Source organism: Lactuca saligna, chromosome 6 (genome assembly GCF_052625555.1).
Source record: "Lactuca saligna cultivar CGN05327 chromosome 6, ASM5262555v1, whole genome shotgun sequence".
Classification (NCBI taxonomy): Eukaryota; Viridiplantae; Streptophyta; class Magnoliopsida; order Asterales; family Asteraceae; genus Lactuca; species Lactuca saligna.
In genome coordinates, this window is record NC_136422.1 from 123,557,975 (window position 1) to 123,572,701 (window position 14,727).

Below are 14,727 nucleotides of genomic sequence, written 5' to 3' on the forward strand. Positions count from 1 at the left end.
GAAGGAAATTTTAATGGTTGAATTTTGCAAGAAATAATATAATTATCAAAACTAATCACTTCTCCATGATGTAAGGTATTTTTCGATCATTATGGAGCTTTTAAAGAGTTAAATAACATTTTGTCTTTGGTCTAGCGGTAACGAGTGATTTTTTCAAATAAAAGATCATGGGTTCAAGTCTCACTAGGATACATAGGTGGTATTTAGGATTAGATTAGGAGTATGATATTTTATCGTTTCAAAAAAATAAATTAAGAAAAGGGTTTCTTACTGCAATCATTTATGAGGTCAAAACCTTACTCGGAAGCGTCTACTTTATTGTATTTACAACAATATAAAGAAATGATGGATAAAATTGATGTTTTTCTACTACATAAAAAAATCAGATTTAAAATTGGATTTTTCAAAAATTAGTAAAAGATCCAATGTTTTAAAAATTGATTTTTTAGTTGAACTAGTATGATAATCAATTTTCAATTCAACCGGTTTAGCTGGTTCAACTGTCGGATAAACCGGTTTCTATAATTTTCATTCCTTAACTTTGTTTCTCACACACATATATACATAAATCAAGAATTTGCCGTCCATAAGTTCAAACATTAAAATAATACATAAAAACAAGTTGTAAGTTAATCCAAATCATTAAAACAAATACATAATCATAAGTCTTACATCAATCCACGACATAAAAAATAAAATATAAGTATAATATCAAAACATAGTTTTAGATGAATACAAAAAGATTTTAAAAAAAATAATAATAATAATAAAAAAAAAAAAAAAAAAAAAAAAAAAAAACTTAATATACCATATGGTTTTATTAAAACTAAATAGATATGAAAAACATCACCAAAGTTTATTATACAAAATTATTCATTTTCATGTATTTTAATTAATTTGAACCAGTTCGATTGGTTTAATTTAACCGGTTCAACTGTATTTTTATAAAAATCGATCAGTTCATTCCGGTTTAAAAAGAAACATAAAATCAGTACTAATTAAACATCTTATTTCATCAGTTCCCAGTTCAACCTGTTCGACCGACTGATTCAAACCAATTTTAAAACATTGAAAAAATCTCATATTGGAATATTAGTTAAACCTATCTAATTTACTTGATTGGATTCGTGTTCGGAGCAGACTTTTAGAAGCTTTGTTTGAGGATAAGAGATTTTAGTTTTTAGTTTTTAGTTTAAATAATAATAATAATAATAATAATAATAATAATAATAATAATAATAATAATAATAATAAACTCAAAGTCTAAAAACTACATCATATATCATTTAAAAAGCATTTTTAAACTTTTTAAATTAATTTTCATAATTACCATTAATAAGATTAACATAATCTCTTTCTAAAAAAGATTAACATAATTTCTTTTAATTGTATTTTTTTATGTAATTTTATATATTTTAAAAAATTTCAATTATTTTTATTAAAAACTTATGTAACAAATAAAAACCACGACTATTAACCAGTTTTGTCAACGGCATCCTTAATATAATTGAGGCTTTTTCTAATCTACGTTCCTCAAATCCATATCCGGAATTTTTATTTTACTTTAAAAAAAGTTTCCTTTGGGCACATCTATTTTTATTTTACTTTAAAAAAAAAGGTTCCTTTGGGCACATCTATCTCGCTTTTCCAACTTTAATGATTCCCACCAATATCCTATCTTGATGGATGCAGGTGCCAAAGAAGTGACCTGAAACCCACCTATTTCTTTTAGTGAAGCATCACATTGTATATATATTGTAATAGGACATGTTTTGTTTGTTGTATTTTCCATGTTATTAATTTTTAAAAAGAATATACCATGTCACAAATTTACAACCATTGAATGTCAATTTACAGGAATAATGGAGGATTGCAAACGATATTTTAAATGGAATGGTTTTTTGCCAAAAAAATAAAATAAATAAATAATAGAGGCAAAGCGTTTTTGCTAATTAATCAATAATAGATCACTAGGTGTAAGCCTCATGTGTTATATGGGTGTATTTAAAACAATTAAATATGTATAAACATTTGAAAATTTTGAATTTATAAGAAAAATGAGAAAAATATTAAATTACTAAAATTAAAGTGTTTGTTTTTTCTCTTTTAAATTTAAACAAATCATTTAAATAAAATAATCAAAGCAAATTAATGAGATTTTATTTTCAAATTTTGAAGTTATAAGAAAAGTCTATTAATGAAATTGATATGCATTTATTATTAAATTTAAATACTTTATGGAATTTAATAAAATAGAAAACCCACAAAATTACATATAGAATAAAAATTAATTTAAAATAACCACAAAATGACATGTAGCAAAATGAATGAGAGTGTGACAAGTGACAAAAAAAACATTCATTTATTAGAGAAGATATTTTATGTGTTTTCCCGTATATTTATTGATTAAAACTAATTTATAATCCATAAGATCATGTTTACAAAATTAATTAAATTTTCATAATAAAAACTTAAAATTACTAATCAATTACTTTATATAAATTATTAATTAAGAGATCTTTTTTTAGTTATATAAAATTATAATCGTTGATTCAAATAAATACTTGAAATTATATTACATTATAATTTATATTCATATTAATTTTCAGTTCCTTAGGTAAAAGTATTGTTATGTGATTGGTTGTTTTTTATTTTTTATTTATTCTTTCTATTATTTTGCTCCTCTTTTATGTTTCTCCTAATTTTATCTTTCTTGGTGTTGACTGTTGATTGCATAGTGGAGGGCACGATGGCTTCTTTCTGCTTTACCCACTTAGCTTACTCATTCCTTCCCTTTCCTGTTTTTTGCCACGTGCTTCTTTCCTTTATTGCCTTCTTCCCGATCCTTCTACCAACGCCTACCCTTTCCTCTCCCAGATCGACTCTCCTCCAGTTCCCCCTCCACCGAAGTTCTGCCTTGCTGGAAATCCTCACCGACTTCTCTCATATTCAATTTTCTCTTCTCTATTTGACCTACCACCCATTCAATTCCTCGAATTTTTATTCCATGCGTATTTGGTTCCTCGGTTTTGTGTTTTCCCCGATTGATTTGTTGACGAGGTGTGTAGTTCCTCAATTTCCCCTTCTGGATGTCAAACAGAGGGGAAACAAACATTATTGTACTACATGCATAGTTTCGATTTCTCTTATGATTCCTTCATCAATGGTTACAGAGGTGCGTACAGATGATGATTGAAAGGTATCTTCTACTCTATCTTTTGTGTTCTTACCACTTCCATGTGCCTTCTGTTTCGATCATCAACCTTTTGTCATGATTTTGTGGCAGACATGTTCTATGGAGATGGTGAACATGTTAATAAAGTCACTTTAAGGTAATTTCTTTATTCTCTTTCATTTTTTCTATGTTGTTTCCCGCTTCTTCCTCGACTCTGATATCATAATACTAGAGTTTTTTATGGTTTCTGCCTCGAAGCCCTAAATCCCTCTACTTTTGTTGTGTTTAGTGCTTGATTATCATCTAAATGTGAGCGAGGTGAAAAAGTTGATCCATGAACTTGATGTTACTAATGGCTTGTATCGTTTTGTTAGAACTATGAAAACAAAATTTCAAGAGGTTGCAGCAGTTGGTATTGACTTTATCTTTTACACTGTATGGTTGTGTCTGGTATACTTGAATTGGGGAAGGAATGGAATGAATCATTTCAATACTCTCTGTATTCCATTCTCTTGTCCCTTCCATTAGGAGAATCAATATCAGTATGTTGTGATGTAGTTTTAACATTTATTAATTTTTGCAGAAAATTTAACTGAAACTGGTGTTCATCCGCAAGAAAACTTTTGTTATATCAATGTCTGCCCCATTTTCTTCGGTCTCCACTAACAGTGGAAATGTGATGGATGATGACTCTAGAGAAACCAGGACCACGATTTAAGATACAAATACTATGCAGAGATAAGAAGAAATTTGCAACCTTTTGAAAAAATCATATCAATCAACTGGTTTTTGGAACCATAAAACTATAATGAAAATATGAATTATAATGAGAGAATTCAAATGTGTTTGGTTGGTGGGATATGGTTGGTTTACAATTTTGTTAAAGGAATTGGATGGTATATTATGTAAAAGGACCAAAATACCATTTGCTGATCAAATGTGTTTAATGAATCTGGCCAGCAAAGAAATGAAGATGAAGGTTGTTGTTTGTTCGTTACAGTGTGATCACATTTAATCTATTTGATTTGTTTTGAAGGTTGATATTAGGGTTTTTTAATTTTAAAAACATGTTATCACATCTAACTGCTACGAGTATTTATAGCAATTTCATCACAATTTGATGAGTTTAATTCAGAATCTTATCGAAGTTTTATCTTTTTTTTTCGTAACGAGTTGAATATGACGTTTGTAGGTGGAGTAATGGGTGCAGCAATCAGAAACAAGTGACAAATTTACCCAATGTACCCTTGTGGGATTTTCAATTTTTCCTATTCCTTCTATCAGATTGATTTCCACTTGGTTCTTTAGGTTTAGTTGTATTGAATACATATCCGATCTCCGCAAAGCCGGGATCCTTCACTAGTTTGTATTAATTTAATTTTATTTTTTTATTCTAATGTTATTAAGTTGATGTAATTAGAGTGAAAATTTTAAAATTTAAAATGAAAAATCAATAGGTTGACAAATGATAATACATTAATTAAAAGACATTAAAAAAAAAAAAAAAAAAAAAAAAAAAAAAAAAAAAAAAACCTGTTCTTTTATTAATATAAGAAGAAAAAATATCTAAAATATTTTTTTATTTTAATATAAAATGGTAGCTATATATCATACACTATTGAGACAAATGTGAGATCACATGGTAAACTTTGAGGCCATTTTCACGATCATTTCGAAACAACCAATTATTATTTAAATTAATAGTTTGAAACAACGAGAGTATAAGCTTTTAGTTTTTAGCTTTCAATCAGTATTTAAAAAAAAAGAAAAAAAAACTTTTTTATGATTTTGTAAATTGATTTAATTATTCCTTTTAAAATTATGTTTATATTTTATATTTTATAAAAAGACTTTATATGTTAGTTTATATGTTTTCATTTATTATTGTTAAACACTAATCATTTCATTATATACTTATAAAGGAAATATTTTTAACTTCACCACATTCATTTGAAACTCCCATGCATTTTTTCTTTCATCACATTCATTTGAAACTCTCATAATTTTTCAATTTCTTTCTAATAATAATTATAATTTGGTTAGTAGGTTAAATAAATATCAAACCTCAAGTGTAATCATATATAAAATAAATTTTAATATTAAAACAATATATTTATCTCTACTTATAAAATTATGTTTTTTAACTTTTAACATATTATACTTAAATTTATTTGTTTTAATATATTATTGGATGTAACTATTATCATTTTAAAGATATATAATTTTGGAACAATTTGTATAAAATACTTAAATAATTAATTTAATTATAACATTACAATGTCAACTTAAATATAAATTTTAGTTCAACTTAAACAACTCAAAGAATACTTTGTAAACAGTTAAAAGTGATAAATTGTAGTGTCTTTCTAATAATGATTATAAGTTGGTTAATAAAGTTAAATAAATATCAAACCTAAAATATAATCATAAACAAACTAAATTTAAATTTTAAAATAATATATTTCTTCTACTTATAAAGTTATGTCTTTAACTTTTAACATATTATACTTATTCTATTAGATTTAATATGGTGTTATATGTAAACCATTATCAGTTTAAAGTGATAATTTGAGAGCAATTTGTACAAAGTACTTTAATTGTTAACTTAAATATAACGTTACAATGTCAACTTAAATATAAATTTCAGTCTCACTTAAAAAACCAAAGAATATTTTGTAAATATTTAAAAGTGATAAATTGTAGTGATAAATGCAAAAATTAAATTGTAATCTCAATTTAACTAAATACGCTCTAAAGATATTTTTATAATCGTTAAAAGTTTTCAAATAAGTAACTTAAAATAACTTACAATAAGAATAGTTAAAAATAACTCAATATAAATGATTATATTGTTACCTTTAAAATCAAAAAATAATGTTTAATGTCTTAAATAATTATAATGATAGAAATTAAAAAATTAAGCAGCTAAATTTTAAAAAATTAATTAACAATAACAACAACTATAAATAACATTAAACCATATATTATATTTAATTTTATTCATGTGTAACTTGCGGGTCAAAGTCATTCAAACGATTGAGATTATGAAGTTATAATATATGTATATAGTATCATATAATTCAAAAAAGTCAATATATTATATCATTTTAGTATAAGAATTATTATATCAAATTTAACTTTATTGTTATATTGAAAAAACATATATTTGTAAAGACTTCAACTATTTAGGTGTTTCTGCGTATTATAATATCAACTTAAATATGAATTTGAGTTCCACCTAAAAAACCAAAGAGTATTTTGAAAATAGTTAAAATTGATAAATTGTAGTGATAAATGCAAAAACTATACTGTAATCTCAATTAAACTAAAATATTTCTTAAATGTATTTTTGTAATTGCTAAAGTTTTCAAATGAGTAGCTTAAAATAATTTATAATAACAATAGTTAAAAATAACTCTATATTAATGATTATATTGTTACCTTTAAAATCAAAAAGTAATGTTTGATGTTTTAAATAATTATAATGATAGAAATTAAAACATTAAGCAAATAAATTTTAGAAAGTTAATTAACAATAACAACAACTAAAAATAACATTAAACCATATATTATTTAATTTTATTCATGTATAACTCGCGAATAGAAGTTATTCAAACAATTGAAATTATAAAGTTATAATATATATATATATATATATATATATATATATATATATATATATATATATATATATATATATATATATATATATCTATATATATATATATATATTATCATACAATTCAAAATAAATAATTCAAAGTAATCAATATATATTATATGAATTTAGTATAAAAATTATTATATCAAATTTACCAACAATGTTATTGTTATATTTTAAAAAACATATATTTGTAAAGACTTCAATTATATAGGTGTTTCTGCGCAACGCGTAGTCATTCGCCTATTATATAAATAAAAGCTACATATCTATTTTTTTTATCCGCTACCAACTACCAATTAGTTCTACATAACACACAACTTAATGTAGATATTATTTTAGAGTATTTACCAGTAAGAATTTAAATGATTTTTAACAAATGTAATAAAATTTTATAAACTAGAGAAATGATATTTGTAGTTTAACATACATAATTAACGATTTTTCATTATATCATAACATATATTAAAACTAATTAAGCAAATGCGATCTTATAAAAAAAATGCACGATCCATAATAAGATATAATGCTATGAATATACTCGAAATACAAATCATCATTTAATTAGAAATACCTAAATTGTCTTACCAACTCGAACATAATCATCACTTCTCATATATGGTCAACATCGAGACATTCAATTATTTGGTACAGTCGATGAATATACTCTTGGTTAATTGTTGTAGTTTTTTTTTTCTTGCATTAAAGTAAATAAAGTATATGAAGGCAATTTGGATAACTTTTCAAAAGATAAAAACTTTAGAACATCATTCTTCTTTTAGTGCAACACGCTTTTTTTAAGGTTTGAACAATTATATATAAAAAATGTTGGCAGTATGCTGGCAAAAAGGGACATTTACAACTATACCTTGTTAACAATTGCCGGTATTACATTTGGGGGAGTTTGAAGATTTTGGAGTATATGGAGTGTTATAATTCCTTAACCCTCTGTTTTGTAGTTCAATTTTTTTGTATCTTTGTTAGTTTCTCATTAGCTTTTCATTTTTTAATACATATTTTTGTTGACGTAAAAAAAAAAAAAAAAAAAAGTGGAAAATGAGTAAATTAAACCTTATACGTATAAATAAGTATTTTATTAATAATAACCAATTTTTATAAATGTTAGAAAAATAATCATTTTCTCTAGAATAGGACATTCCTAAGTATTTGGTTCTAGGTGTAGTTTTGATTATGGAATTTGATATTGTACATTACGGGCTTACAAAGTCAATTCCGAAGCATGGTAGTCAAAACCGTACAAGTGGAACTAACATTTTAGAGTCAAAGACATATATTCTAGACACCAAAAAACAAGGTATTTCTTTTCAATAGGCCTGACAATTGAGTTAAGTTCAGGTTGGCGGGTCACGGTTAGCGAGTTGGCGGGTCAGAAAACAAAAAGTTAACCCAACACATATAATATATGGGTTGACGGGTTAGCTGGTCACGGGTTGGTGGGTTGGAAACCTCAACCCAACCCAACCCATATAACCTGTTTAAGTATATGGATTCGCGAGTTCATAAGTTAATGGGTCAAACCCAACCTATATAACCCGTTTAATAAATAAACAACACATTTTAAAAAATGAGGTTTTTTCAACATAAATTCATAAAATGATTAAAATAATTAACATAAAAATGGTTTTCAACATAAATTCATAAAGTCAATAACATCAAAATAAAAGTGAAAAATGAAAGCATTCATAGAAAGTGGATGTATTTTTCGTTCGTGACTCGTGAAATAAAAACATGTATTTTTTTTTTTCTGATTAACGAACCGCAAATGCAGATTAGTCACATACGAATACGGAATGAATACAATGATACGAAATATTATGAATACGGATGGAAATCAAATTTAACTAATAATTGAATATATCATTATATATATACATATATATATATATATATATATATATATATATATATATATATATATATATATATATATATATATACGGGTTGGCAGGTTGACCCGCGAACCCAAATAGATAACCCAACCCAACCCATGAAATAAATGGGTTGGTGGGTTGGCGGGTCAAAAATCTCAACACAAACCCGTCTATTTTCGGGTTGGGTCGGTGTCGGTTTACGGGTTGGGTCGAGAGTTGCCACCCCTACTTTTCTATATAACATATGGTATTCCATTTAGTTATTCACTTACATAGGTTCATCTATAATTCTCTATTATAACTACTTGAAGATGAGTTTTTCAAACGACGACCACGAAGAAAATTTTACCAAGTTGTATGTTTACATCCATAACCTTGGATGGACGAACCATCATAGTTACATGAACATCAAAACCGATGTTGTTGATCGTTTCCAACTCTGTTTTGTAGCTATGGTAAAATAATTTTGTTTCATATTTTAAGTGTTTTATTACAATTGATAATGTTTTTATAACTAATTGTTTTGCTTTCCCAAAAAATATAGCGTCATGCATTCATAGGTTATATGTTGTCTGTCATCTTTATAGGTATTGTCCATCTAAGAGGGGACTACCTCCAGATAATGTTCATAGCGGTTGTTATGGATGGAAACAACTAGACTCATGCTTATAACATTTGGTCTTAGCGTGGCAAATAATATCGACTTTTGTACCTAGTTCTGATGAGGTTGAAGGAGACACTATGGGAGGCTAAGGAAATATCCTTCATAACTAATATGAACTATGTCATTACTTTTTCTCTAGGTCAAGTATTTCATGGTTCTTATCATGAGTATTGCTGTAAGAGTGTAGCAATGTATATGTATACAAGAGTTAGTCGAAACAGAACATTGAAAGCTTTGTTCTGGTACACGCCAATCATATATAATGATTGATTTTCAACAAACATCCAATCGGCTAACCCTCGGATGAATGTGAGGTGCTTGCCAACATCGATCATGCAAAATGGACAAAACCCTATTTCCCTAACATTTGTTGGAATGTAATCAACATTGATATTCTAGAATTCATCATGGTGTTATCGATTACTAAAAATGAATGTACTGATAATAATGCTTATTGAGGTAATCTATGAGTACATCCAACATATATTTGTTCAACACAATCACAAGGGGGGGGGGGGGGGTAAACACTATTAAATATTGAATTATTATTTAGTTGTAAAATTAGCATAAATTATCATTTTTATTTTTTAGGGAGGTTGACCATCATACTCACCTCGTATGCAGAGACGGTGCTTCAAAGGAAGATGTATAAGTCTATTCAGTGGTAGACAACAAAGACCCACCCGAAATTTTTCAAGTTTTTTATTTTAAAATAACTTGTGTTGTTGATCTCAACCGCCACACATATTCATCTAGGAAATGGAGTAGTCCTAGTATTGTGTGTAGTCATGCTATTGTAATTCAAACATCAAGAATTATACCATATTGTTCATATATATTATTCGGTTAATGTGTTTTGATGTACATACCGGATGCAAAATGTGAATTTTGTTCCCCCTCCATCTAAATGGGAAATATCAGATTCATTGATGGTCGTTTTAATCCTATGTAACCAAATATTTATTTTTATTAAATTTTAATAGTGTTTGTTATCGATTTAGAATGGCTAAAGAAAATTGTTAGTGCCATATAATTTTTTACATATTATAAACGAAAGAAAACATAATTTAGAAATATCATACAGTCATTTAGACATACTATGTAATTATTTAACCTATAAATAACAAAATATATAATTTAAAAATATGAGTAATCTTTTAAATTATTTCAAGCATGTTTGTATGGAAAATCAACCCCAATATTTAAGTTTTTCTATTGCACCCTTTGTATGTTGTTAGGCGCTCTATCCCCTTGGTAGACGCCAACTAGTGTCTATATCAATCTGTAATGAATCCTGTTCAAGTAGAAGATTGTTGATTTATATGTTCAAGAGTCATTATTGAATGATATTTGCTAATAAAATATGATTTTATAGAGTCACACCTTAATTAAGTTGGCTTATATTGAATATTTGTTATTAATATGATTATTAATAAATATAATCAACTATTGTATTTAATTAGAGAAAATTATTATTTTACGAAAATAATGTCTCTAAAGGGTATAACTAGTTATTATATCATATTGTATGAATTAATAAGTTGTGTATAAGTTTTTGGGCATATTGTATATCACTAGAGCTTTATATATAACAAGTTATAATATGATTAAGTGTTTGACGTATTTTGGGTCCACCTTCGGACACCTTCAACCGAAATTCCCCATGGGGGATGGGGTGGGTTTGTAATGCTTCCCATTTGCATGCACCTTGTTCCTAGATTGTCCATCACTTTATAATTGATAAGGTATGTGCACTAGATCTTTTTTGCATGTATAAAAGGAGGGAATAGGGTTTTCATTCAATGTTAATCTTTTTCCCTTGTTTATCTCTAGAAGTCGTAGCTTCTTTTCTTTTTTTCCTCTTGCTCTCTTTTGAAGACTAGTTGCAAGTGTTGATGGTGTAGAAATGAATCTCCTTTAGTATTTAATTTTGCTAAGCACTTAAAGGCTTAAGAAGTTACAAATATAAAACAGGTTCTAACATTTTATTATGTCTTACTGTTGATGATGGATAGTTGTATAAAAGTTCAAGCCTCTTTACTTTGATATCTTCATCAAGTCCTTAATTCCAATGGGATCAAATGCTCTAATGGTTGACTTCTTAACATCCTATGTTTTGTTATAATCTTTCTAGTTCATGTAATTGGATCCACTTAGTGGTTTTGTTAAAATAGTTCTACAAATAAACTAGTTATTTTTAAATGTTTATGTTTGTTGTATAAAATTGTGTTATAAAAAAGATCGTTTTTAGCATCCTAAAACTCATCAGTAGTATCAGAGCCTTTTTTACATGTTAGAAAGATTTTTTTTATCAAGTTTGATAAGCTTTAGTTTTGGAAAATATGTTTGATATTTCTTTTGGCAAATAAATCACCAAATATATTTTCTTTGGAGTTTTATAATTAATATTTATTATGCAACCAATTTTTTCATACATTTGGTTGTATAAAGTTTCCTTATAAAACAAAGTGTTTGTTTGAATATTTCATATAATGTTGTTGTATATAAACAAGCCATTAGGAACATTGTGTTGTGGTTGGTTGTTATTTATTTATTCATAAGATGTAATATATAAATATGCATTTCTTTATTTGTTTATTGTGTATGTAATAATTTAGTTAGACTAGTTTATTCTTGTTACCATATTTAACAAGTTAAAGAAATGACCATCGTTGAAGATTTGTTATGTCTTAACCACTTGAGAGTATAATCCCTACATCGAGCTTCTACTCTTGGATTTGGGCTTAATTATGTTCTTAATGGTTTTAGAGTCATGACCTCTACAACACATAGTGCCTTGAAGTTCATTTTGTAAGAAAGAGTTGTCTTGGCAAATGGGAGCTTGAAGACCTCTTGAAGTGTACCTTAAATCCTTTAGAAAAAACTTAATAATTATTGTGTTAACTTACATAAATTATTACTAGAAAATAGTTTGGTTTATATATTTTTTATGCATGTTTGTAATGTTTATTTTTATGCTTGATATATGATATGTTATATGTATGAAAATGATTTTTACATGTTAAATAACATTTTGTTATAAATTAACATCACTTGGAGTTTGAGAAAAAATATTTAAAGTATAACTTAAGATGTTTATAAATGAGTTGTTTTATTAAAGTTTTTTCAAAATGTTTAAAATTGAGTTTTTTATTTTTTATTATTATTATTTTTTTGGGTTAAAAATGGTTTTTATTGGAAAACTTTTAATAGTTAACTTTAAAATAATTAAAATGTTTTAAAACGTGGTTTAAACTAAATCTAAAATCCATGTCTTTTATAATAAATTAGGTTTTATTAAAAATACTAAAATTTGGTTTATAGTGTCAAACTACGATACTATGTATTATTTTTACATTAAAACTTTATATATGATATTAGTTTTTAAAATTTAACACGTAATGTTGATATTATATTTTATAAATGCAAAATGTGATTTAGAACATAATTATCATCACATGATTCTGGTTTATCCAAATATGATTTTTAACATAAGATGTATCAAATGAGTTTATAAATAAAATGAGGGTTTTTATTATCCAAATTCAAAAGGTTATTAGGTTTTAATTATTAAAATGAGATTTAAAATTATGATTTTGAAACTCTGCCAAAACTCCAAATTTTAAATATAAAATGAAGTTTTCATAAAAAAAACTAATCAGTTCTTAGAGCGATTCATAACTAAACTTTAAATATAATATATTGATTTATAATTGATCATGGATAAATGTTAATCAAATGAAGTTTTAATTGTAACCAAAACAACCTTATATAGAAATTATGTTATTGGTAGATGTAACCATGTTTTTATAACTATAGATTGTGAAACATAAGATAAAACATTTTCTTAAAAATACAAGTCAATGTTGTCCTTTTGAAAAATACTTTAACGTCCATTATATGGTCTTTGTGATACAATGTCCCATTGTCAAATAGATTTGTCTTATGATGTTCAAGGTCGTTTTTGTACTTTCTAATGTAAGATGAGTCACCTAAACATTAGTTAGTTACAAGTTACAACGTTACACTTTTTCAAGTAGTTTGTATGATAAATGTCAGCTAAACATATGAAGTCTATAACATAGATGAGATCAAACATACCAAGCTAAACAATAGTTTTTTAGGATCCCATAATCTATGAAATACATTTAATGAGGTGGATAATCACTAACTACCGAGTTAGATTAATTGGATGAGATAAATATCACATAACAATTTGTCTGTTTCGTAACTTGGATCCTATACTTTAATAAATTAATGTTTTAGAAACAATAAAATTTAATAATTTTTAAAAACTTAATATTGAAATACTAAATGAAATTTTGTTAAATTATTTAAGTGACTGCTAATACTCTTACGTCATTATACAATCTCCCTCTCGATGATTTTCAAGAGATGATAACATTTGATGATTATAAATATAATTTCTAAAATTGGTATAATGCCTTGAGATTTTTCCTCAAGAATAAACAAAAATTATATATACTAAAAGGTCTAATTTATGAACAAATTCTGTATGTTACTCAGTCACATCTTAATCTAGTTTCCAAAAACCAAAACCGGATTTAAAAAGAAAAAAAATATATTTTCGACACATCTATCTCTACTTTTCCAACTTCTTGAATGATTTCCACCAACTTACCTCCTTGATCGATGCATGTTCGAATGAAGTGAGCTAAGAAACCCTTAGTATTTTTTAGTGAAACATCACATGGTATATGTTTCTATGAGAACAAGTTTTGTTTTGTTGTATTTTCCTTGTTATTAATTTTTATAAATTATATATTTCTAGCGGTTAGATATTATTTAAATTAATAGTTTGAAACTATAATATATGTTTATAACATCATGGGAATAAAATATAAATTATAAGATTATATCCTAGGAGCGTGTTAAAATGCAGTTTTTGGAAGTTTTCAACTTTTAACTTTAAGAAAAAAATAAAAAATAAAATGTTTGGTCATAAGAGTTTCTAGCTTTTTTCTTGAATAAAAAAAAATCTTTCTTATGGAAAAAAAATATTCAAATGCTATTTCAATTAGCAAGTAATAAAAACTCTTTTATATTTTTACAAAATTGACTTAATTTTCCTTTTTAATTATGTTTCTATTTTATATTTTACAAACATGTTTTTATTTAATTTTACATGTTTAAAAGTTTTCATGTACTTTTGTCAAATACTCATATATAAGTAAACTTTACAACATCCTAACTAATTACCAGATTTATCAGCTATATGTTATTTTTACGGACCATGCAACTTGACGTGATAATATTATTCTAAAAGGTTTAATAGTTAAAAGGTCTTAAATGATTTTTAACAAATGTAATAAAA

General features: G+C 25.9%; 1 long non-coding RNA gene across 2 annotated transcripts; it reads left to right on the forward strand.

Moving 5' to 3' along the window:
- The first annotated feature begins 2,768 nt into the window (after window positions 1-2,768).
- LOC145001499 (uncharacterized) lies at window positions 2,769-4,532 on the forward strand. 2 transcript variants are annotated; one of them, XR_013661625.1, is made up of 3 exons: window positions 2,769-3,199; window positions 3,287-3,332; window positions 3,465-4,532. It is a non-coding gene; the product is annotated as an uncharacterized LOC145001499 (long non-coding RNA). The 2 variants fall into 2 exon arrangements; XR_013661624.1 differs by having other exon boundaries at window positions 3,759-4,532.
- The last annotated feature ends 10,195 nt before the right edge of the window (window positions 4,533-14,727 follow it).